At 50.9% G+C, this 19,941-nt stretch overlaps 28 non-coding genes across 28 annotated transcripts; 13 read left to right on the top strand and 15 right to left on the bottom strand.

The window, feature by feature from the left end:
* Window positions 1–130: 130 nt before the first annotated feature.
* Window positions 131–213, bottom strand: trnal-cag (transfer RNA leucine (anticodon CAG)). Its single transcript has one exon. It is a non-coding gene; the product is annotated as a tRNA-Leu (tRNA).
* A 96-nt stretch (window positions 214–309) lies between these two features.
* On the top strand, window positions 310–383 carry trnam-cau (transfer RNA methionine (anticodon CAU)). The gene has a single exon. It is a non-coding gene; the product is annotated as a tRNA-Met (tRNA).
* A 1,203-nt stretch (window positions 384–1,586) lies between these two features.
* trnal-cag (transfer RNA leucine (anticodon CAG)) lies at window positions 1,587–1,669 on the bottom strand. Its single transcript has one exon. It is a non-coding gene; the product is annotated as a tRNA-Leu (tRNA).
* Window positions 1,670–1,765: 96 nt separating this feature from the next.
* On the top strand, window positions 1,766–1,839 carry trnam-cau (transfer RNA methionine (anticodon CAU)). Its single transcript has one exon. It is a non-coding gene; the product is annotated as a tRNA-Met (tRNA).
* A 1,182-nt stretch (window positions 1,840–3,021) lies between these two features.
* On the bottom strand, window positions 3,022–3,104 carry trnal-cag (transfer RNA leucine (anticodon CAG)). The gene has a single exon. It is a non-coding gene; the product is annotated as a tRNA-Leu (tRNA).
* Window positions 3,105–3,200: 96 nt separating this feature from the next.
* On the top strand, window positions 3,201–3,274 carry trnam-cau (transfer RNA methionine (anticodon CAU)). The gene has a single exon. It is a non-coding gene; the product is annotated as a tRNA-Met (tRNA).
* A 1,204-nt stretch (window positions 3,275–4,478) lies between these two features.
* trnal-cag (transfer RNA leucine (anticodon CAG)) lies at window positions 4,479–4,561 on the bottom strand. Its single transcript has one exon. It is a non-coding gene; the product is annotated as a tRNA-Leu (tRNA).
* A 96-nt stretch (window positions 4,562–4,657) lies between these two features.
* On the top strand, window positions 4,658–4,731 carry trnam-cau (transfer RNA methionine (anticodon CAU)). The gene has a single exon. It is a non-coding gene; the product is annotated as a tRNA-Met (tRNA).
* Window positions 4,732–5,660: 929 nt separating this feature from the next.
* trnal-cag (transfer RNA leucine (anticodon CAG)) lies at window positions 5,661–5,743 on the bottom strand. Its single transcript has one exon. It is a non-coding gene; the product is annotated as a tRNA-Leu (tRNA).
* A 96-nt stretch (window positions 5,744–5,839) lies between these two features.
* Window positions 5,840–5,913, top strand: trnam-cau (transfer RNA methionine (anticodon CAU)). The gene has a single exon. It is a non-coding gene; the product is annotated as a tRNA-Met (tRNA).
* An 814-nt stretch (window positions 5,914–6,727) lies between these two features.
* trnal-cag (transfer RNA leucine (anticodon CAG)) lies at window positions 6,728–6,810 on the bottom strand. The gene has a single exon. It is a non-coding gene; the product is annotated as a tRNA-Leu (tRNA).
* Window positions 6,811–6,906: 96 nt separating this feature from the next.
* Window positions 6,907–6,980, top strand: trnam-cau (transfer RNA methionine (anticodon CAU)). The gene has a single exon. It is a non-coding gene; the product is annotated as a tRNA-Met (tRNA).
* Window positions 6,981–8,182: 1,202 nt separating this feature from the next.
* trnal-cag (transfer RNA leucine (anticodon CAG)) lies at window positions 8,183–8,265 on the bottom strand. The gene has a single exon. It is a non-coding gene; the product is annotated as a tRNA-Leu (tRNA).
* A 96-nt stretch (window positions 8,266–8,361) lies between these two features.
* trnam-cau (transfer RNA methionine (anticodon CAU)) lies at window positions 8,362–8,435 on the top strand. The gene has a single exon. It is a non-coding gene; the product is annotated as a tRNA-Met (tRNA).
* A 1,205-nt stretch (window positions 8,436–9,640) lies between these two features.
* trnal-cag (transfer RNA leucine (anticodon CAG)) lies at window positions 9,641–9,723 on the bottom strand. Its single transcript has one exon. It is a non-coding gene; the product is annotated as a tRNA-Leu (tRNA).
* A 96-nt stretch (window positions 9,724–9,819) lies between these two features.
* On the top strand, window positions 9,820–9,893 carry trnam-cau (transfer RNA methionine (anticodon CAU)). Its single transcript has one exon. It is a non-coding gene; the product is annotated as a tRNA-Met (tRNA).
* Window positions 9,894–10,707: 814 nt separating this feature from the next.
* trnal-cag (transfer RNA leucine (anticodon CAG)) lies at window positions 10,708–10,790 on the bottom strand. The gene has a single exon. It is a non-coding gene; the product is annotated as a tRNA-Leu (tRNA).
* A 96-nt stretch (window positions 10,791–10,886) lies between these two features.
* trnam-cau (transfer RNA methionine (anticodon CAU)) lies at window positions 10,887–10,960 on the top strand. The gene has a single exon. It is a non-coding gene; the product is annotated as a tRNA-Met (tRNA).
* Window positions 10,961–12,133: 1,173 nt separating this feature from the next.
* On the bottom strand, window positions 12,134–12,216 carry trnal-cag (transfer RNA leucine (anticodon CAG)). The gene has a single exon. It is a non-coding gene; the product is annotated as a tRNA-Leu (tRNA).
* A 96-nt stretch (window positions 12,217–12,312) lies between these two features.
* On the top strand, window positions 12,313–12,386 carry trnam-cau (transfer RNA methionine (anticodon CAU)). The gene has a single exon. It is a non-coding gene; the product is annotated as a tRNA-Met (tRNA).
* An 813-nt stretch (window positions 12,387–13,199) lies between these two features.
* Window positions 13,200–13,282, bottom strand: trnal-cag (transfer RNA leucine (anticodon CAG)). Its single transcript has one exon. It is a non-coding gene; the product is annotated as a tRNA-Leu (tRNA).
* Window positions 13,283–15,099: 1,817 nt separating this feature from the next.
* Window positions 15,100–15,182, bottom strand: trnal-cag (transfer RNA leucine (anticodon CAG)). Its single transcript has one exon. It is a non-coding gene; the product is annotated as a tRNA-Leu (tRNA).
* A 96-nt stretch (window positions 15,183–15,278) lies between these two features.
* On the top strand, window positions 15,279–15,352 carry trnam-cau (transfer RNA methionine (anticodon CAU)). The gene has a single exon. It is a non-coding gene; the product is annotated as a tRNA-Met (tRNA).
* An 814-nt stretch (window positions 15,353–16,166) lies between these two features.
* trnal-cag (transfer RNA leucine (anticodon CAG)) lies at window positions 16,167–16,249 on the bottom strand. Its single transcript has one exon. It is a non-coding gene; the product is annotated as a tRNA-Leu (tRNA).
* Window positions 16,250–18,066: 1,817 nt separating this feature from the next.
* Window positions 18,067–18,149, bottom strand: trnal-cag (transfer RNA leucine (anticodon CAG)). The gene has a single exon. It is a non-coding gene; the product is annotated as a tRNA-Leu (tRNA).
* Window positions 18,150–18,245: 96 nt separating this feature from the next.
* Window positions 18,246–18,319, top strand: trnam-cau (transfer RNA methionine (anticodon CAU)). Its single transcript has one exon. It is a non-coding gene; the product is annotated as a tRNA-Met (tRNA).
* An 814-nt stretch (window positions 18,320–19,133) lies between these two features.
* Window positions 19,134–19,216, bottom strand: trnal-cag (transfer RNA leucine (anticodon CAG)). The gene has a single exon. It is a non-coding gene; the product is annotated as a tRNA-Leu (tRNA).
* A 96-nt stretch (window positions 19,217–19,312) lies between these two features.
* Window positions 19,313–19,386, top strand: trnam-cau (transfer RNA methionine (anticodon CAU)). Its single transcript has one exon. It is a non-coding gene; the product is annotated as a tRNA-Met (tRNA).
* Window positions 19,387–19,941: the final 555 nt, after the last annotated feature.

Here is a 19,941-nt window from a genome sequence, read left to right as displayed (position 1 = left end):
CATCCTTGTCTTCAACGCCTGCCCAATTAATACTGGCATTTGCCTAATGCGTCGTTTTGTCAAAGTTAACGCCCTGCTGGCCCAACGTAGCAGAAGACTGAAGTCTCTGTCTGCAGCCAAAGGATAGGTCTGTCAGAAGTGGGATTCGAACCCACGCCTCCAGGGGAGACTGCGACCTGAACGCAGCGCCTTAGACCGCTCGGCCATCCTGACACCCTTGCCTGGCTAGAGATGGCCTGTTCGAGCCGCACCTGAAACCAGGGACCTAGAAGCTACTTTTTCTCTGTTCGGGCCCCCTTTAGCCCACGGGCCTCGTTGGCGCAGTTAGGCAGCGCGTCAGTCTCATAATCTGAAGGTCGTGAGTTCGAGCCTCACACGGGGCAGGCTGGTTCTTTTTTTCTGATAACTGAGAGAGCTTAGACCAGGGGTGTCAAACTAAATTCCTTTAGGGCCCGAGCCCTGTAGAGTGTTGTTCCAACCCTTCTCAAACACACAAGGCATGTAGTTTTCAAATGAGCCTGAAGGGCATGATTAGTTGGATCAGGTGTGTTCTATCAGGCTTGAATCTAAACTCTGCAGGTCTCCGGCCTTCCAGGGACTGAGTTTGACACCCGTGGCTTAGAAAGAAAGAGTGAGGTTCTCTGTCCCCTTTCGTGTGGGTTTCCCTGTGTCTCCTGGGGGCAAAAGGCCACAGCTCCTCTTCAGGGCAGGTGAAATGATGCTTTGTGGAAAACTGTGAGGTTCCAGGTAAATTCCCTGAATCTCATCCAGCGACATTGCGTGTAGGCCCGTGCAATCCTTTTATTTACAGTGAAGTCAAAATTCTGCATGCATGCTGGCTAATGCTACATGAAGGCAGCAATAGCATCCCTCTCATATGCATGTAACACGTGGCCACGTCCTCCTGAGGTTTTGTGAAGTTTCAAAGGCCATATTGCTGCACTGGCCCGGTCCTGAAGATTTGCCTTGTACAACGTTCGGAAGATTAGACCCTTCCGATCAGAGCAGGCCACACAACTCCTTGTCCAAGCTCTTTGTTTTCTCCAGACTGGACTACTGCTATGCTCCCTTGGCGGGTCTTCCGGCCAACTATCAAGCCTCTGCAACTGATCCAGGATGCAGCAGCGAGACTGGTCTTCAACGAGCCAAAGAAAGCCCACGTCACACCTCTCTTCATAATTTTGCACTGGCTACCAATAGCTGTTCGCATCAGATTCAAGGTACTGATGTTTGCCTACAAGATAACCACTGGCTCTGCAGCAATATACCTAAAGTCGCTGGTGCAGACCTACGCTTGCTTTCTGCAAGTGAACGATGCCTCGTGGTGCCATCCCAAAGAGGCACAAAATCACTCTCAAGGACCTTTTCCTGGACTGTTCCCAGCTGGTGGATCGGCCTGCCTATCTCAATTCGAGCAGCGGAGGCTTTAACCCTTTTCAAAAAGTGTCTAAAAACTCATCCTTGTCTTCAACGCCTGCCCAATTAATACTGGCATTTGCCTAATGCGTCGTTTTGTCAAAGTTAACGCCCTGCTGGCCCAACGTAGCAGAAGACTGAAGTCTCTGTCTGCAGCCAAAGGATAGGTCTGTCAGAAGTGGGATTCGAACCCACGCCTCCAGGGGAGACTGCGACCTGAACGCAGCGCCTTAGACCGCTCGGCCATCCTGACACCCTTGCCTGGCTAGAGATGGCCTGTTCGAGCCGCACCTGAAACCAGGGACCTAGAAGCTACTTTTTCTCTGTTCGGGCCCCCTTTAGCCCACGGGCCTCGTTGGCGCAGTTAGGCAGCGCGTCAGTCTCATAATCTGAAGGTCGTGAGTTCGAGCCTCACACGGGGCAGGCTGGTTCTTTTTTTCTGATAACTGAGAGAGCTTAGACCAGGGGTGTCAAACTAAATTCCTTTAGGGCCCGAGCCCTGTAGAGTGTTGTTCCACCCTTCTCAAACACACAAGGCATGTAGTTTTGTTTCTCCAGACTGGATATTGTATGCTCAGTTGTGGGTCTATCAGGCTGAATATCAACTCTGCAGGTCTCCGGCCTTCCAGGGACTGGTCTTCCACGTGGCAAAAGAAAGATGAGGTTCTCTTCCCTTTTGTGTGGGTTCCTGTGTTCCTTTCAAACTGAGGCCACAAGCTCCACTGCTTCTCAGCAATTCAGCAGAAATGATGCTTTGTGGAAAACTGTGAGGTTCAGAGTGTAATTCGAACCCATCCAGCGACATTGCGTGTAGGCCCGTGCGCTCGGCATTTACAGTTGAAGTAAATGCTGTTCAGCCGCATGAATGCTGGCTAATGCTACATGAAGGCAGCAATAGCACCCCTCGTTGCAGTTACACGCGTCAGTCCTCCTGAGGTTTTGTGAGTTCAAAGGCCATATTGCTGCACTGGCCTGATCCTGAAGATTTGCCTTGTACAACCTTCGGAAGATTAGATTTGCCAACCCTTCCAACCACACAAGGCTTGTCCAAGCCTCTTTGTTTTCTCAGACTGGACTACTGCTATGCTCCCTTGGCGGGTCTCCGGCTTCCGGCACTATCAAGCCCTGCTGCAAGAAAGAGGAGGCAGCAGCGAGACTGGTCTGAGCTCCGAGGCAAAGACAAGCTCCTCTTCATAATTCTTTGCACTGGCTACCAATAGCTGTTTCATCAGATTCAGGTACTGATGTTTGCCTACAAGATTCCACACTGGCTCTGCAGCAATATACCTAAAGTCGCTGGTGCAGACCTACGCTTGCTTTCTGCAAGTGAACGATGCCTCGTGGTGCCATCCCAAAGAGGCACAAAATCACTCTCAAGGACCTTTTCCTGGACTGTTCCCAGCTGGTGGATCGGCCTGCCTATCTCAATTCGAGCAGCGGAGGCTTTAACCCTTTTCAAAAAGTGTCTAAAAACTCATCCTTGTCTTCAACGCCTGCCCAATTAATACTGGCATTTGCCTAATGCGTCGTTTTGTCAAAGTTAACGCCCTGCTGGCCCAACGTAGCAGAAGACTGAAGTCTCTGTCTGCAGCCAAAGGATAGGTCTGTCAGAAGTGGGATTCGAACCCACGCCTCCAGGGGAGACTGCGACCTGAACGCAGCGCCTTAGACCGCTCGGCCATCCTGACACCCTTGCCTGGCTAGAGATGGCCTGTTCGAGCCGCACCTGAAACCAGGGACCTAGAAGCTACTTTTTCTCTGTTCGGGCCCCCTTTAGCCCACGGGCCTCGTTGGCGCAGTTAGGCAGCGCGTCAGTCTCATAATCTGAAGGTCGTGAGTTCGAGCCTCACACGGGGCAGGCTGGTTCTTTTTTTCTGATAACTGAGAGAGCTTAGACCAGGGGTGTCAAACTAAATTCCTTTAGGGCCCGAGCCCTGTAGAGTGTTGTTCCAACCCTTCTCAAACACACAAGGCATGTAGTTTTCAAATGAGCCTGAAGGGCATGATTAGTTGGATCAGGTGTGTTCTATCAGGCTTGAATCTAAACTCTGCAGGTCTCCGGCCTTCCAGGGACTGAGTTTGACACCCGTGGCTTAGAAAGAAAGAGTGAGGTTCTCTGTCCCCTTTCGTGTGGGTTTCCCTGTGTCTCCTGGGGGCAAAAGGCCACAGCTCCTCTTCAGGGCAGGTGAAATGATGCTTTGTGGAAAACTGTGAGGTTCCAGGTAAATTCCCTGAATCTCATCCAGCGACATTGCGTGTAGGCCCGTGCAATCCTTTTATTTACAGTGAAGTCAAAATTCTGCATGCATGCTGGCTAATGCTACATGAAGGCAGCAATAGCATCCCTCTCATATGCATGTAACACGTGGCCACGTCCTCCTGAGGTTTTGTGAAGTTTCAAAGGCCATATTGCTGCACTGGCCCGGTCCTGAAGATTTGCCTTGTACAACGTTCGGAAGATTAGACCCTTCCGATCAGAGCAGGCCACACAACTCCTTGTCCAAGCTCTTTGTTTTCTCCAGACTGGACTACTGCTATGCTCCCTTGGCGGGTCTTCCGGCCAAACTATCAAGCCTCTGCAACTGATCCAGGATGCAGCAGCGAGACTGGTCTTCAACGAGCCAAAGAAAGCCCACGTCACACCTCTCTTCATAATTTTGCACTGGCTACCAATAGCTGTTCGCATCAGATTCAAGGTACTGATGTTTGCCTACAAGATAACCACTGGCTCTGCAGCAATATACCTAAAGTCGCTGGTGCAGACCTACGCTTGCTTTCTGCAAGTGAACGATGCCTCGTGGTGCCATCCCAAAGAGGCACAAAATCACTCTCAAGGACCTTTTCCTGGACTGTTCCCAGCTGGTGGATCGGCCTGCCTATCTCAATTCGAGCAGCGGAGGCTTTAACCCTTTTCAAAAAGTGTCTAAAAACTCATCCTTGTCTTCAACGCCTGCCCAATTAATACTGGCATTTGCCTAATGCGTCGTTTTGTCAAAGTTAACGCCCTGCTGGCCCAACGTAGCAGAAGACTGAAGTCTCTGTCTGCAGCCAAAGGATAGGTCTGTCAGAAGTGGGATTCGAACCCACGCCTCCAGGGGAGACTGCGACCTGAACGCAGCGCCTTAGACCGCTCGGCCATCCTGACACCCTTGCCTGGCTAGAGATGGCCTGTTCGAGCCGCACCTGAAACCAGGGACCTAGAAGCTACTTTTTCTCTGTTCGGGCCCCCTTTAGCCCACGGGCCTCGTTGGCGCAGTTAGGCAGCGCGTCAGTCTCATAATCTGAAGGTCGTGAGTTCGAGCCTCACACGGGGCAGGCTGGTTCTTTTTTTCTGATAACTGAGAGAGCTTAGACCAGGGGTGTCAAACTAAATTCCTTTAGGGCCCGAGCCCTGTAGAGTGTTGTTCCAACCCTTCTCAAACACACAAGGCATGTAGTTTTCAAATGAGCCTGAAGGGCATGATTAGTTGGATCAGGTGTGTTCTATCAGGCTTGAATCTAAACTCTGCAGGTCTCCGGCCTTCCAGGGACTGAGTTTGACACCCGTGGCTTAGAAAGAAAGATTGAGGTTCTCTGTCCCCTTTCGTGTGGGTTTCCCTGTGTCTCCTGGGGGCAAAAGGCCACAGCTCCTCTTCAGGGCAGGTGAAATGATGCTTTGTGGAAAACTGTGAGGTTCCAGGTAAATTCCCTGAATCTCATCCAGCGACATTGCGTGTAGGCCCGTGCAATCCTTTTATTTACAGTGAAGTCAAAATTCTGCATGCATGCTGGCTAATGCTACATGAAGGCAGCAATAGCATCCCTCTCATATGCATGTAACACGTGGCCACGTCCTCCTGAGGTTTTGTGAAGTTTCAAAGGCCATATTGCTGCACTGGCCCGGTCCTGAAGATTTGCCTTGTACAACGTTCGGAAGATTAGACCCTTCCGATCAGAGCAGGCCACACAACTCCTTGTCCAAGCTCTTTGTTTTCTCCAGACTGGACTACTGCTATGCTCCCTTGGCGGGTCTTCCGGCCAAACTATCAAGCCTCTGCAACTGATCCAGGATGCAGCAGCGAGACTGGTCTTCAACGAGCCAAAGAAAGCCCACGTCACACCTCTCTTCATAATTTTGCACTGGCTACAATAGCTGTTCGCATCAGATTCAAGGTACTGATGTTTGCCTACAAGATAACCACTGGCTCTGCAGCAATATACCTAGCAGAAGACTGAAGTCTCTGTCTGCAGCCAAAGGATAGGTCTGTCAGAAGTGGGATTCGAACCCACGCCTCCAGGGGAGACTGCGACCTGAACGCAGCGCCTTAGACCGCTCGGCCATCCTGACACCCTTGCCTGGCTAGAGATGGCCTGTTCGAGCCGCACCTGAAACCAGGGACCTAGAAGCTACTTTTTCTCTGTTCGGGCCCCCTTTAGCCCACGGGCCTCGTTGGCGCAGTTAGGCAGCGCGTCAGTCTCATAATCTGAAGGTCGTGAGTTCGAGCCTCACACGGGGCAGGCTGGTTCTTTTTTTCTGATAACTGAGAGAGCTTAGACCAGGGGTGTCAAACTAAATTCCTTTAGGGCCCGAGCCCTGTAGAGTGTTGTTCCAACCCTTCTCAAACACACAAGGCATGTAGTTTTCAAATGAGCCTGAAGGGCATGATTAGTTGGATCAGGTGTGTTCTATCAGGCTTGAATCTAAACTCTGCAGGTCTCCGGCCTTCCAGGGACTGAGTTTGACACCCGTGGCTTAGAAAGAAAGAGTGAGGTTCTCTGTCCCCTTTCGTGTGGGTTTCCCTGTGTCTCCTGGGGGCAAAAGGCCACAGCTCCCTCTTCAGGGCAGGTGAAATGATGCTTTGTGGAAAACTGTGAGGTTCCAGGTAATTCCCTGAATTTCATCCAGCGACATTGCGTGTAGGCCCGTGCAATCCTTTTATTTACAGTGAAGTCAAAATTCTGCATGCATGCTGGCTAATGCTACATGAAGGCAGCAATAGCATCCCTCTCATATGCATGTAACACGGTGCAGACCTACGCTTGCTTTCTGCAAGTGAACGATGCCTCGTGGTGCCATCCCAAAGAGGCACAAAATCACTCTCAAGGACCTTTTCCTGGACTGTTCCCAGCTGGTGGATCGGCCTGCCTATCTCAATTCGAGCAGCGGAGGCTTTAACCCTTTTCAAAAAGTGTCTAAAAACTCATCCTTGTCTTCAACGCCTGCCCAATTAATACTGGCATTTGCCTAATGCGTCGTTTTGTCAAAGTTAACGCCCTGCTGGCCCAACGTAGCAGAAGACTGAAGTCTCTGTCTGCAGCCAAAGGATAGGTCTGTCAGAAGTGGGATTCGAACCCACGCCTCCAGGGGAGACTGCGACCTGAACGCAGCGCCTTAGACCGCTCGGCCATCCTGACACCCTTGCCTGGCTAGAGATGGCCTGATCGAGCCGCACCTGAAACCAGGGACCTAGAAGCTACTTTTTCTCTGTTCGGGCCCCCTTTAGCCCACGGGCCTCGTTGGCGCAGTTAGGCAGCGCGTCAGTCTCATAATCTGAAGGTCGTGAGTTCGAGCCTCACACGGGGCAGGCTGGTTCTTTTTTTCTGATAACTGAGAGAGCTTAGACCAGGGGTGTCAAACTAAATTCCTTTAGGGCCCGAGCCCTGTAGAGTGTTGTTCCAACCCTTCTCAAACACACAAGGCATGTAGTTTTCAAATGAGCCTGAAGGGCATGATTAGTTGGATCAGGTGTGTTCTATCAGGCTTGAATCTAAACTCTGCAGGTCTCCGGCCTTCCAGGGACTGAGTTTGACACCCGTGGCTTAGAAAGAAAGAGTGAGGTTCTCTGTCCCCTTTCGTGTGGGTTTCCCTGTGTCTCCTGGGGGCAAAAGGCCACAGCTCCTCTTCAGGGCAGTGAAATGATGCTTTGTGGAAAACTGTGAGGTTCCAGGTAAATTCCCTGAATCTCATCCAGCGACATTGCGTGTAGGCCTGTGCAATCCTTTTATTTACAGTGAAGTCAAATTCTGCATGCATGCTGGCTAATGCTACATGAAGGCAGCAATAGCATCCCTCTCATATGCATGTAACACGTGGCCACGTCCTCCTGAGGTTTTGTGAAGTTTCAAAGGCCATATTGCTGCACTGGCCCGGTCCTGAAGATTTGCCTTGTACAACGTTCGGAAGATTAGACCCTTCCGATCAGAGCAGGCCACACAACTCCTTGTCCAAGCTCTTTGTTTTCTCCAGACTGGACTACTGCTATGCTCCCTTGGCGGGTCTTCCGGCCAAACTATCAAGCCTCTGCAACTGATCCAGGATGCAGCAGCGAGACTGGTCTTCAACGAGCCAAAGAAAGCCCACGTCACACCTCTCTTCATAATTTTGCACTGGCTACCAATAGCTGTTCGCATCAGATTCAAGGTACTGATGTTTGCCTACAAGATAACCACTGGCTCTGCAGCAATATACCTAAAGTCGCTGGTGCAGACCTACGCTTGCTTTCTGCAATTGAACGATGCCTCGTGGTGCCATCCCAAAGAGGCACAAAATCACTCTCAAGGACCTTTTCCTGGACTGTTCCCAGCTGGTGGATCGGCCTGCCTATCTCAATTCGAGCAGCGGAGGCTTTAACCCTTTTCAAAAAGTGTCTAAAAACTCATCCTTGTCTTCAACGCCTGCCCAATTAATACTGGCATTTGCCTAATGCGTCGTTTTGTCAAAGTTAACGCCCTGCTGGCCCAACGTAGCAGAAGACTGAAGTCTCTGTCTGCAGCCAAAGGATAGGTCTGTCAGAAGTGGGATTCGAACCCACGCCTCCAGGGGAGACTGCGACCTGAACGCAGCGCCTTAGACCGCTCGGCCATCCTGACACCCTTGCCTGGCTAGAGATGGCCTGTTCTAGCCGCACCTGAAACCAGGGACCTAGAAGCAACTTTTTCTCTGTTCGGGCCCCCTTTAGCCCACGGGCCTCGTTGGCGCAGTTAGGCAGCGCGTCAGTCTCATAATCTGAAGGTCGTGAGTTCGAGCCTCACACGGGGCAGGCTGGTTCTTTTTTTCTGATAACTGAGAGAGCTTAGACCAGGGGTGTCAAACTAAATTCCTTTAGGGCCCGAGCCCTGTAGAGTGTTGTTCCAACCCTTCTCAAACACACAAGGCATGTAGTTTTCAAATGAGCCTGAAGGGCATGATTAGTTGGATCAGGTGTGTTCTATCAGGCTTGAATCTAAACTCTGCAGGTCTCCGGCCTTCCAGGGACTGAGTTTGACACCCGTGGCTTAGAAAGAAAGATTGAGGTTCTCTGTCCCCTTTCGTGTGGGTTTCCCTGTGTCTCCTGGGGGCAAAAGGCCACAGCTCCTCTTCAGGGCAGGTGAAATGATGCTTTGTGGAAAACTGTGAGGTTCCAGGTAAATTCCCTGAATCTCATCCAGCGACATTGCGTGTAGGCCCGTGCAATCCTTTTATTTACAGTGAAGTCAAAATTCTGCATGCATGCTGGCTAATGCTACATGAAGGCAGCAATAGCATCCCTCTCATATGCATGTAACACGTGGCCACGTCCTCCTGAGGTTTTGTGAAGTTTCAAAGGCCATATTGCTGCACTGGCCCGGTCCTGAAGATTTGCCTTGTACAACGTTCGGAAGATTAGACCCTTCCGATCAGAGCAGGCCACACAACTCCTTGTCCAAGCTCTTTGTTTTCTCCAGACTGGACTACTGCTATGCTCCCTTGGCGGGTCTTCCGGCCAAACTATCAAGCCTCTGCAACTGATCCAGGATGCAGCAGCGAGACTGGTCTTCAACGAGCCAAAGAAAGCCCACGTCACACCTCTCTTCATAATTTTGCACTGGCTACCAATAGCTGTTCGCATCAGATTCAAGGTACTGATGTTTGCCTACAAGATAACCACTGGCTCTGCAGCAATATACCTAAAGTCGCTGGTGCAGACCTACGCTTGCTTTCTGCAAGTGAACGATGCCTCGTGGTGCCATCCCAAAGAGGCACAAAATCACTCTCAAGGACCTTTTCCTGGACTGTTTCCCAGCTGGTGGATCGGCCTGCCTATCTCAATTCGAGCAGCGGAGGCTTTAACCCTTTTCAAAAAGTGTCTAAAAACTCATCCTTGTCTTCAACGCCTGCCCAATTAATACTGGCATTTGCCTAATGCGTCGTTTTGTCAAAGTTAACGCCCTGCTGGCCCAACGTAGCAGAAGACTGAAGTCTCTGTCTGCAGCCAAAGGATAGGTCTGTCAGAAGTGGGATTCGAACCCACGCCTCCAGGGGAGACTGCGACCTGAACGCAGCGCCTTAGACCGCTCGGCCATCCTGACACCCTTGACTGGCTAGAGATGGCCTGTTCGAGCCGCACCTGAAACCAGGGACCTAGAAGCTACTTTTTCTCTGTTCGGGCCCCCTTTAGCCCACGGGCCTCGTTGGCGCAGTTAGGCAGCGCGTCAGTCTCATAATCTGAAGGTCGTGAGTTCGAGCCTCACACGGGGCAGGCTGGTTCTTTTTTTCTGATAACTGAGAGAGCTTAGACCAGGGGTGTCAAACTAAATTCCTTTAGGGCCCGAGCCCTGTAGAGTGTTGTTCCAACCCTTCTCAAACACACAAGGCATGTAGTTTTCAAATGAGCCTGAAGGGCATGATTAGTTGGATCAGGTGTGTTCTATCAGGCTTGAATCTAAACTCTGCAGGTCTCCGGCCTTCCAGGGACTGAGTTTGACACCCGTGGCTTAGAAAGAAAGAGTGAGGTTCTCTGTCCCCTTTCGTGTGGGTTTCCCTGTGTCTCCTGGGGGCAAAAGGCCACAGCTCCTCTTCAGGGCAGGTGAAATGATGCTTTGTGGAAAACTGTGAGGTTCCAGGTAAATTCCCTGAATTTCATCCAGCGACATTGCGTGTAGGCCCGTGCAATCCTTTTATTTACAGTGAAGTCAAAATTCTGCATGCATGCTGGCTAATGCTACATGAAGGCAGCAATAGCATCCCTCTCATATGCATGTAACACGGTGCAGACCTACGCTTGCTTTCTGCAAGTTAACGATGCCTCGTGGTGCCATCCCAAAGAGGCACAAAATCACTCTCAAGGACCTTTTCCTGGACTGTTCCCAGCTGGTGGATCGGCCTGCCTATCTCAATTCGAGCAGCGGAGGCTTTAACCCTTTTCAAAAAGTGTCTAAAAACTCATCCTTGTCTTCAACGCCTGCCCAATTAATACTGGCATTTGCCTAATGCGTCGTTTTGTCAAAGTTAACGCCCTGCTGGCCCAACGTAGCAGAAGACTGAAGTCTCTGTCTGCAGCCAAAGGATAGGTCTGTCAGAAGTGGGATTCGAACCCACGCCTCCAGGGGAGACTGCGACCTGAACGCAGCGCCTTAGACCGCTCGGCCATCCTGACACCCTTGCCTGGCTAGAGATGGCCTGTTCTAGCCCCACCTGAAACCAGGGACCTAGAAGCAACTTTTTCTCTGTTCGGGCCCCCTTTAGCCCACGGGCCTCGTTGGCGCAGTTAGGCAGCGCGTCAGTCTCATAATCTGAAGGTCGTGAGTTCGAGCCTCACACGGGGCAGCAATAGCATCCCTCTCATATGCATGTAACACGTGGCCACGTCCTCCTGAGGTTTTGTGAAGTTTCAAAGGCCATATTGCTGCACTGGCCCGGTCCTGAAGATTTGCCTTGTACAACGTTCGGAAGATTAGACCCTTCCGATCAGAGCAGGCCACACAACTCATTGTCCAAGCTCTTTGTTTTCTCCAGACTGGACTACTGCTATGCTCCCTTGGCGGGTCTTCCGGCACGTACTATCAAGCCTCTGCAACTGATCCAGGATGCAGCAGCGAGACTGGTCTTCAACGAGCCAAAGAAAGCCCACGTCACACCTCTCTTCATAATTTTGCACTGGCTACCAATAGCTGTTCGCATCAGATTCAAGGTACTGATGTTTGCCTACAAGATAACCACTGGCTCTGCAGCAATATACCTAAAGTCGCTGGTGCAGACCTACGCTTGCTTTCTGCAAGTGAACGATGCCTCGTGGTGCCATCCCAAAGAGGCACAAAATCACTCTCAAGGACCTTTTCCTGGACTGTTCCCAGCTGGTGGATCGGCCTGCCTATCTCAATTCGAGCAGCGGAGGCTTTAACCCTTTTCAAAAAGTGTCTAAAAACTCATCCTTGTCTTCAACGCCTGCCCAATTAATACTGGCATTTGCCTAATGCGTCGTTTTGTCAAAGTTAACGCCCTGCTGGCCCAACGTAGCAGAAGACTGAAGTCTCTGTCTGCAGCCAAAGGATAGGTCTGTCAGAAGCATGTAACACGTGGCCACGTCCTCCTGAGGTTTTGTGAAGTTTCAAAGGCCATATTGCTGCACTGGCCCGGTCCTGAAGATTTGCCTTGTACAACGTTCGGAAGATTAGACCCTTCCGATCAGAGCAGGCCACACAACTCCTTGTCCAAGCTCTTTGTTTTCTCCAGACTGGACTACTGCTATGCTCCCTTGGCGGGTCTTCCGGCACGTACTATCAAGCCTCTGCAACTGATCCAGGATGCAGCAGCGAGACTGGTCTTCAACGAGCCAAAGAAAGCCCACGTCACACCTCTCTTCATAATTTTGCACTGGCTACCAATAGCTGTTCGCATTAGATTCAAGGTACTGATGTTTGCCTACAAGATAACCACTGGCTCTGCAGCAATATACCTAGCAGAAGACTGAAGTCTCTGTCTGCAGCCAAAGGATAGGTCTGTCAGAAGTGGGATTCGAACCCACGCCTCCAGGGGAGACTGCGACCTGAACGCAGCGCCTTAGACCGCTCGGCCATCCTGACACCCTTGCCTGGCTAGAGATGGCCTGTTCGAGCCGCACCTGAAACCAGGGACCTAGAAGCTACTTTTTCTCTGTTCGGGCCCCCTTTAGCCCACGGGCCTCGTTGGCGCAGTTAGGCAGCGCGTCAGTCTCATAATCTGAAGGTCGTGAGTTCGAGCCTCACACGGGGCAGGCTGGTTCTTTTTTTCTGATAACTGAGAGAGCTTAGACCAGGGGTGTCAAACTAAATTCCTTTAGGGCCCGAGCCCTGTAGAGTGTTGTTCCAACCCTTCTCAAACACACAAGGCATGTAGTTTTCAAATGAGCCTGAAGGGCATGATTAGTTGGATCAGGTGTGTTCTATCAGGCTTGAATCTAAACTGTGCAGGTCTCCGGCCTTCCAGGGACTGAGTTTGACACCCGTGGCTTAGAAAGAAAGAGTGAGGTTCTCTGTCCCTTTCGTGTGGGTTTCCCTGTGTCTCCTGGGGGCAAAAGGCCACAGCTCCTCTTTAGGGCAGGTGAAATGATGCTTTGTGGAAAACTGTGAGGTTCCAGGTAAATTCCCTGAATTTCATCCAGCGACATTGCGTGTAGGCCCGTGCAATCCTTTTATTTACAGTGAAGTCAAAATTCTGCATGCATGCTGGCTAATGCTACATGAAGGCAGCAATAGCATCCCTCTCATATGCATGTAACACGGTGCAGACCTACGCTTGCTTTCTGCAAGTGAACGATGCCTCGTGGTGCCATCCCAAAGAGGCACAAAATCACTCTCAAGGACCTTTTCCTGGACTGTTCCCAGCTGGTGGATCGGCCTGCCTATCTCAATTCGAGCAGCGGAGGCTTTAACCCTTTTCAAAAAGTGTCTAAAAACTCATCCTTGTCTTCAACGCCTGCCCAATTAATACTGGCATTTGCCTAATGCGTCGTTTTGTCAAAGTTAACGCCCTGCTGGCCCAACGTAGCAGAAGACTGAAGTCTCTGTCTGCAGCCAAAGGATAGGTCTGTCAGAAGTGGGATTCGAACCCACGCCTCCAGGGGAGACTGCGACCTGAACGCAGCGCCTTAGACCGCTCGGCCATCCTGACACCCTTGCCTGGCTAGAGATGGCCTGTTCGAGCCGCACCTGAAACAAGGGACCTAGAAGCTACTTTTTCTCTGTTCGGGCCCCCTTTAGCCCACGGGCCTCGTTGGTGCAGTTAGGCAGCGCGTCAGTCTCATAATCTGAAGGTCGTGAGTTCAAGCCTCACACGGGGCAGGCTGGTTCTTTTTTTCTGATAACTGAGAGAGCTTAGACCAGGGGTGTCAAACTAAATTCCTTTAGGGCCCGAGCCCTGTAGAGTGTTGTTCCAACCCTTCTCAAACACACAAGGCATGTAGTTTTCAAATGAGCCTGAAGGGCATGATTAGTTGGATCAGGTGTGTTCTATCAGGCTTGAATCTAAACTCTGCAGGTCTCCGGCCTTCCAGGGACTGAGTTTGACACCCGTGGCTTAGAAAGAAAGAGTGAGGTTCTCTGTCCCCTTTCGTGTGGGTTTCCCTGTGTCTCCTGGGGGCAAAAGGCCACAGCTCCTCTTCAGGGCAGGTGAAATGATGCTTTGTGGAAAACTGTGAGGTTCCAGGTAAATTCCCTGAATCTCATCCAGCGACATTGCGTGTAGGCCCGTGCAATCCTTTTATTTACAGTGAAGTCAAAATTCTGCATGCATGCTGGCTAATGCTACATGAAGGCAGCAATAGCATCCCTCTCATATGCATGTAACACGTGGCCACGTCCTCCTGAGGTTTTGTGAAGTTTCAAAGGCCATATTGCTGCACTGGCCCGGTCCTGAAGATTTGCCTTGTACAACGTTCGGAAGATTAGACCCTTCCGATCAGAGCAGGCCACACAACTCCTTGTCCAAGCTCTTTGTTTTCTCCAGACTGGACTACTGCTATGCTCCCTTGGCGGGTCTTCCGGCCAAACTATCAAGCCTCTGCAACTGATCCAGGATGCAGCAGCGAGACTGGTCTTCAACGAGCCAAAGAAAGCCCACGTCACACCTCTCTTCATAATTTTGCACTGGCTACCAATAGCTGTTCGCATCAGATTCAAGGTACTGATGTTTGCCTACAAGATAACCACTGGCTCTGCAGCAATATACCTAAAGTCGCTGGTGCAGACCTACGCTTGCTTTCTGCAAGTGAACGATGCCTCGTGGTGCCATCCCAAAGAGGCACAAAATCACTCTCAAGGACCTTTTCCTGGACTGTTCCCAGCTGGTGGATCGGCCTGCCTATCTCAATTCGAGCAGCGGAGGCTTTAACCCTTTTCAAAAAGTGTCTAAAAACTCATCCTTGTCTTCAACGCCTGCCCAATTAATACTGGCATTTGCCTAATGCGTCGTTTTGTCAAAGTTAACGCCCTGCTGGCCCAACGTAGCAGAAGACTGAAGTCTCTGTCTGCAGCCAAAGGATAGGTCTGTCAGAAGCATGTAACACGTGGCCACGTCCTCCTGAGGTTTTGTGAAGTTTCAAAGGCCATATTGCTGCACTGGCCCGGTCCTGAAGATTTGCCTTGTACAACGTTCGGAAGATTAGACCCTTCCGATCAGAGCAGGCCACACAACTCCTTGTCCAAGCTCTTTGTTTTCTCCAGACTGGACTACTGCTATGCTCCCTTGGCGGGTCTTCCGGCACGTACTATCAAGCCTCTGCAACTGATCCAGGATGCAGCAGCGAGACTGGTCTTCAACGAGCCAAAGAAAGCCCACGTCACACCTCTCTTCATAATTTTGCACTGGCTACCAATAGCTGTTCGCATTAGATTCAAGGTACTGATGTTTGCCTACAAGATAACCACTGGCTCTGCAGCAATATACCTAGCAGAAGACTGAAGTCTCTGTCTGCAGCCAAAGGATAGGTCTGTCAGAAGTGGGATTCGAACCCACGCCTCCAGGGGAGACTGCGACCTGAACGCAGCGCCTTAGACCGCTCGGCCATCCTGACACCCTTGCCTGGCTAGAGATGGCCTGTTCGAGCCGCACCTGAAACCAGGGACCTAGAAGCTACTTTTTCTCTGTTCGGGCCCCCTTTAGCCCACGGGCCTCGTTGGCGCAGTTAGGCAGCGCGTCAGTCTCATAATCTGAAGGTCGTGAGTTCGAGCCTCACACGGGGCAGGCTGGTTCTTTTTTTCTGATAACTGAGAGAGCTTAGACCAGGGGTGTCAAACTAAATTCCTTTAGGGCCCGAGCCCTGTAGAGTGTTGTTCCAACCCTTCTCAAACACACAAGGCATGTAGTTTTCAAATGAGCCTGAAGGGCATGATTAGTTGGATCAGGTGTGTTCTATCAGGCTTGAATCTAAACTGTGCAGGTCTCCGGCCTTCCAGGGACTGAGTTTGACACCCGTGGCTTAGAAAGAAAGAGTGAGGTTCTCTGTCCCCTTTCGTGTGGGTTTCCCTGTGTCTCCTGGGGGCAAAAGGCCACAGCTCCTCTTTAGGGCAGGTGAAATGATGCTTTGTGGAAAACTGTGAGGTTCCAGGTAAATTCCCTGAATTTCATCCAGCGACATTGCGTGTAGGCCCGTGCAATCCTTTTATTTACAGTGAAGTCAAAATTCTGCATGCATGCTGGCTAATGCTACATGAAGGCAGCAATAGCATCCCTCTCATATGCATGTAACACGGTGCAGACCTACGCTTGCTTTCTGCAAGTGAACGATGCCTCGTGGTGCCATCCCAAAGAGGCACAAAATCACTCTCAAGGACCTTTTCCTGGACTGTTCCCAGCTGGTGGATCGGCCTGCCTATCTCAATTCGAGCAGCGGAGGCTTTAACCCTTTTCAAAAAGTGTCTAAAAACTCATCCTTGTCTTCAACGCCTGCCCAATTAATACTGGCATTTGCCTAATGCGTCGTTTTGTCAAAGTTAACGCCCTGCTGGCCCAACGTAGCAGAAGACTGAAGTCTCTGTCTGCAGCCAAAGGATAGGTCTGTCAGAAGTGGGATTCGAACCCACGCCTCCAGGGGAGACTGCGACCTGAACGCAGCGCCTTAGACCGCTCGGCCATCCTGACACCCTTGCCTGGCTAGAGATGGCCTGTTCGAGCCGCACCTGAAACAAGGGACCTAGAAGCTACTTTTTCTCTGTTCGGGCCCCCTTTAGCCCACGGGCCTCGTTGGTGCAGTTAGGCAGCGCGTCAGTCTCATAATCTGAAGGTCGTGAGTTCAAGCCTCACACGGGGCAGGCTGGTTCTTTTTTTCTGATAACTGAGAGAGCTTAGACCAGGGGTGTCAAACTAAATTCCTTTAGGGCCCGAGCCCTGTAGAGTGTTGTTCCAACCCTTCTCAAACACACAAGGCATGTAGTTTTCAAATGAGCCTGAAGGGCATGATTAGTTGGATCAGGTGTGTTCTATCAGGCTTGAATCTAAACTCTGCAGGTCTCCGGCCTTCCAGGGACTGAGTTTGACACCCGTGGCTTAGAAAGAAAGAGTGAGGTTCTCTGTCCCCTTTCGTGTGGGTTTCCCTGTGTCTCCTGGGGGCAAAAGGCCACAGCTCCTCTTCAGGGCAGGTGAAATGATGCTTTGTGGAAAACTGTGAGGTTCCAGGTAAATTCCCTGAATCTCATCCAGCGACATTGCGTGTAGGCCCGTGCAATCCTTTTATTTACAGTGAAGTCAAAATTCTGCATGCATGCTGGCTAATGCTACATGAAGGCAGCAATAGCATCCCTCTCATATGCATGTAACACGTGGCCACGTCCTCCTGAGGTTTTGTGAAGTTTCAAAGGCCATATTGCTGCACTGGCCCGGTCCTGAAGATTTGCCTTGTACAACGTTCGGAAGATTAGACCCTTCCGATCAGAGCAGGCCACACAACTCCTTGTCCAAGCTCTTTGTTTTCTCCAGACTGGACTACTGCTATGCTCCCTTGGCGGGTCTTCCGGCCAAACTATCAAGCCTCTGCAACTGATCCAGGATGCAGCAGCGAGACTGGTCTTCAACGAGCCAAAGAAAGCCCACGTCACACCTCTCTTCATAATTTTGCACTGGCTACCAATAGCTGTTCGCATCAGATTCAAGGTACTGATGTTTGCCTACAAGATAACCACTGGCTCTGCAGCAATATACCTAAAGTCGCTGGTGCAGACCTACGCTTGCTTTCTGCAAGTGAACGATGCCTCGTGGTGCCATCCCAAAGAGGCACAAAATCACTCTCAAGGACCTTTTCCTGGACTGTTCCCAGCTGGTGGATCGGCCTGCCTATCTCAATTCGAGCAGCGGAGGCTTTAACCCTTTTCAAAAAGTGTCTAAAAACTCATCCTTGTCTTCAACGCCTGCCCAATTAATACTGGCATTTGCCTAATGCGTCGTTTTGTCAAAGTTAACGCCCTGCTGGCCCAACGTAGCAGAAGACTGAAGTCTCTGTCTGCAGCCAAAGGATAGGTCTGTCAGAAGCATGTAACACGTGGCCACGTCCTCCTGAGGTTTTGTGAAGTTTCAAAGGCCATATTGCTGCACTGGCCCGGTCCTGAAGATTTGCCTTGTACAACGTTCGGAAGATTAGACCCTTCCGATCAGAGCAGGCCACACAACTCCTTGTCCAAGCTCTTTGTTTTCTCCAGACTGGACTACTGCTATGCTCCCTTGGCGGGTCTTCCGGCACGTACTATCAAGCCTCTGCAACTGATCCAGGATGCAGCAGCGAGACTGGTCTTCAACGAGCCAAAGAAAGCCCACGTCACACCTCTCTTCATAATTTTGCACTGGCTACCAATAGCTGTTCGCATTAGATTCAAGGTACTGATGTTTGCCTACAAGATAACCACTGGCTCTGCAGCAATATACCTAGCAGAAGACTGAAGTCTCTGTCTGCAGCCAAAGGATAGGTCTGTCAGAAGTGGGATTCGAACCCACGCCTCCAGGGGAGACTGCGACCTGAACGCAGCGCCTTAGACCGCTCGGCCATCCTGACACCCTTGCCTGGCTAGAGATGGCCTGTTCGAGCCGCACCTGAAACCAGGGACCTAGAAGCTACTTTTTCTCTGTTCGGGCCCCCTTTAGCCCACGGGCCTCGTTGGCGCAGTTAGGCAGCGCGTCAGTCTCATAATCTGAAGGTCGTGAGTTCGAGCCTCACACGGGGCAGGCTGGTTCTTTTTTTCTGATAACTGAGAGAGCTTAGACCAGGGGTGTCAAACTAAATTCCTTTAGGGCCCGAGCCCTGTAGAGTGTTGTTCCAACCCTTCTCAAACACACAAGGCATGTAGTTTTCAAATGAGCCTGAAGGGCATGATTAGTTGGATCAGGTGTGTTCTATCAGGCTTGAATCTAAACTGTGCAGGTCTCCGGCCTTCCAGGGACTGAGTTTGACACCCGTGGCTTAGAAAGAAAGAGTGAGGTTCTCTGTCCCCTTTCGTGTGGGTTTCCCTGTGTCTCCTGGGGGCAAAAGGCCACAGCTCCTCTTTAGGGCAGGTGAAATGATGCTTTGTGGAAAACTGTGAGGTTCCAGGTAAATTCCCTGAATTTCATCCAGCGACATTGCGTGTAGGCCCGTGCAATCCTTTTATTTACAGTGAAGTCAAAATTCTGCATGCATGCTGGCTAATGCTACATGAAGGCAGCAATAGCATCCCTCTCATATGCATGTAACACGGTGCAGACCTACGCTTGCTTTCTGCAAGTGAACGATGCCTCGTGGTGCCATCCCAAAGAGGCACAAAATCACTCTCAAGGACCTTTTCCTGGACTGTTCCCAGCTGGTGGATCGGCCTGCCTATCTCAATTCGAGCAGCGGAGGCTTTAACCCTTTTCAAAAAGTGTCTAAAAACTCATCCTTGTCTTCAACGCCTGCCCAATTAATACTGGCATTTGCCTAATGCGTCGTTTTGTCAAAGTTAACGCCCTGCTGGCCCAACGTAGCAGAAGACTGAAGTCTCTGTCTGCAGCCAAAGGATAGGTCTGTCAGAAGTGGGATTCGAACCCACGCCTCCAGGGGAGACTGCGACCTGAACGCAGCGCCTTAGACCGCTCGGCCATCCTGACACCCTTGCCTGGCTAGAGATGGCCTGATCGAGCCGCACCTGAAACCAGGGACCTAGAAGCTACTTTTTCTCTGTTCGGGCCCCCTTTAGCCCACGGGCCTCGTTGGCGCAGTTAGGCAGCGCGTCAGTCTCATAATCTGAAGGTCGTGAGTTCGAGCCTCACACGGGGCAGGCTGGTTCTTTTTTTCTGATAACTGAGAGAGCTTAGACCAGGGGTGTCAAACTAAATTCCTTTAGGGCCCGAGCCCTGTAGAGTGTTGTTCCAACCCTTCTCAAACACACAAGGCATGTAGTTTTCAAATGAGCCTGAAGGGCATGATTAGTTGGATCAGGTGTGTTCTATCAGGCTTGAATCTAAACTCTGCAGGTCTCCGGCCTTCCAGGGACTGAGTTTGACACCCGTGGCTTAGAAAGAAAGAGTGAGGTTCTCTGTCCCCTTTCGTGTGGGTTTCCCTGTGTCTCCTGGGGGCAAAAGGCCACAGCTCCTCTTCAGGGCAGGTGAAATGATGCTTTGTGGAAAACTGTGAGGTTCCAGGTAAATTCCCTGAATCTCATCCAGCGACATTGCGTGTAGGCCCGTGCAATCCTTTTATTTACAGTGAAGTCAAAATTCTGCATGCATGCTGGCTAATGCTACATGAAGGCAGCAATAGCATCCCTCTCATATGCATGTAACACGTGGCCACGTCCTCCTGAGGTTTTGTGAAGTTTCAAAGGCCATATTGC

The sequence above is a fragment of the Carassius auratus genome, unplaced genomic scaffold (genome assembly GCF_003368295.1).
Source record: "Carassius auratus strain Wakin unplaced genomic scaffold, ASM336829v1 scaf_tig00021499, whole genome shotgun sequence".
Taxonomy (NCBI): domain Eukaryota; kingdom Metazoa; phylum Chordata; class Actinopteri; order Cypriniformes; family Cyprinidae; genus Carassius; species Carassius auratus.
Note: the sequence above shows the minus strand (reverse complement) of the source record. Positions and strands in the feature narration are given on the sequence as shown.